Raw genomic sequence first — 2,215 nt, forward strand, 5'->3', positions numbered from 1 at the left:
AAAATGTGTAATACATTTCACTTTTCTGTTCATTGGTTTTTCTGTAGATAAACTGCAACATGTTTGAAAAGCATTTTTCCACTAAATAAAAAAATAAGTATGTTCCTGAGTGAGTGTCTGTTGTTACTGCTTCCACCCACTAAAACAACATTCCATCGCTACTCAAAAACGGTCTCATTTTTTTCTCCCAAAACATTGTCAGAAATTCCTGTGGTACTTTTTTCTTTTTTCAAAAATTATTTGCTACGATGAGTGAGTGAATATTATGCTGCAGACTTTGGTCTTATGGACCATTGCAATTAAGTTTTGAGGAAAATAATTTCGAGTAAACAAAGAAAGAACCACATATTTTATTTGTGACACAGTTAAATCATGTGTGATCTTTTGTTTCTGTGTATGAGAAAGGTAAAGAGCAGTTCTTCTCACAAATATGAGCCGGATTCCATTTTTTTCCTGCATGCCCAAGTCAGTGAACAATGTCATTTATTGATATTCACTGTTAATTAATGCTTTTCACACAAATTCAGGTAATTGTATTATTTGGAATTCTTTCAAACTTGGCCAGTGTTTTGCTTTGCATTGTGTGTTGCCCTACAGATCTATGTGAAGAAATATATCATTGTTACACTGAAATAAAGCTTTTAAAAAAATTACTTCGAAACTTTCAGTAAGACTATCTTTTGTTCGTTTGTTCCTGGCTCCAATCTGAATGTCAGAGTGAGCAGCGCCCTCACTAATTTGTGAGTTTTTCCATTGTCTGTGAGTGAGGTGTCCTCTAGTGCTTTCCTTTCCATGAGCCTTGAACTTCATGTTGACTGAGGCCTCTACCACACCCTAGTTAGTTTTCACCAACAAAGGCACACCTTTGAAAAGTATGCAGGATGTATTGTCACTTTTTCCTCGTTATAAAATTTTACCACGGCTTGGGTTGTTTACGCATTGAATAAAGCTATCACGAGTAAAGAATAATTTCTTGTTGATTCTAATGAAAGAGCCATTGCTGGAAAAGGCTGTAAATGTTCAAATGGGAATCGCACTTTCCCAAACACCTTCATTCATTTATTGAACTTGCCCTTCGAAGGGATTTTTATCTCGGATTCAACTTTATTTCCGAACACGCTGGCGTTGAGATGAACGAGAGGAGCGGTTTGTGAACTGAACTTGTAGAGTTTGATTCTTTCTTTTCAGATTTTGCTCAATGTCCAAACCAATTGCTCCTTTAACCCAGAAAGCACCAGGCAGGACTATACTCTGTGCCCATGGGGAGATGTCCCCAGGGTGCAGATGGTTCCCCAAACCAGCTCAGCACCCTTAACCCTCTGCTCCAGGCAGAAAGAGCGCCCCCCCGCCCGCCCTCACTTTTCTCCTCCACCATTTTATTAATCCTCCTGCAGGGGCTAAAAGAAAAAAAAAAAAGAATGACTACTTTCCCTCCCACCTCCTAAGTTCTTCTAGCTGGGCAAACGATCAAATTAACCGAGACAGATTGACGGGAGAAAATCAAGTTTTAATACATGCTCATGGGGAATTCACATAAGCATGAAAGTTCCCAAGACAATGAGGCAGCTTTGGGTAGACATGGCATTTTTTGGACAAAGGAGGAAGTGTGTGTGGGGAGTGGGTATTACATTTCAGAAGTGAGAATGGACGATTTACAGGTAGTTGCAGAATTAAAAGCAGAACAGACATGGGGAGGAGATTCTCACTAAGCACCTGAGAAACAATGGGACATGGGGGTCCCCGGCTGACTGGCCTGGAGTCTTCCTGACCAGGGCCAGGGGGAGGATTCCAAAGGCGATTCAGCCCTGGCTCCCTTCCTAAAGCAGGCTTTTCTCTCCGAATCCCTTCAGCAGGAAAGGGACGAGGGCCAAAGCTTCTTTCTGAGTCTAGTTTCTTAATAAAGAGCTGAAAGTCAATATCCCAAAAAGTGACTTAAGGAAAAAGGTTCGCAGTTTCCAAGTGAAAGGTGTCTTTTTTTTCTGCAGTAAAATAAGCACCCCATCACGACAGGATCGCCTGCCCACACTGATAAATGGTTCCAAATGGGATCTAACGGGATCACTGGAACTTAAAAAGGAAGGTCATTACCCTTCCTCAAATACTTAACAGCTGGTTCGTTGCCTCATTACTCTGTGAAGAAAGGCGAATAAGCTGTGAAAAGCTTATCTGAAAATAGCACAGGATTTTAGTGAGCTGTGAGTGGGAAACACCTGGG

The sequence above is a fragment of the Pteropus vampyrus genome, unplaced genomic scaffold, assembly GCF_000151845.1.
Source record: "Pteropus vampyrus isolate Shadow unplaced genomic scaffold, Pvam_2.0 Scaffold119, whole genome shotgun sequence".
In the NCBI taxonomy this organism is placed as follows: Eukaryota; Metazoa; Chordata; class Mammalia; order Chiroptera; family Pteropodidae; genus Pteropus; species Pteropus vampyrus.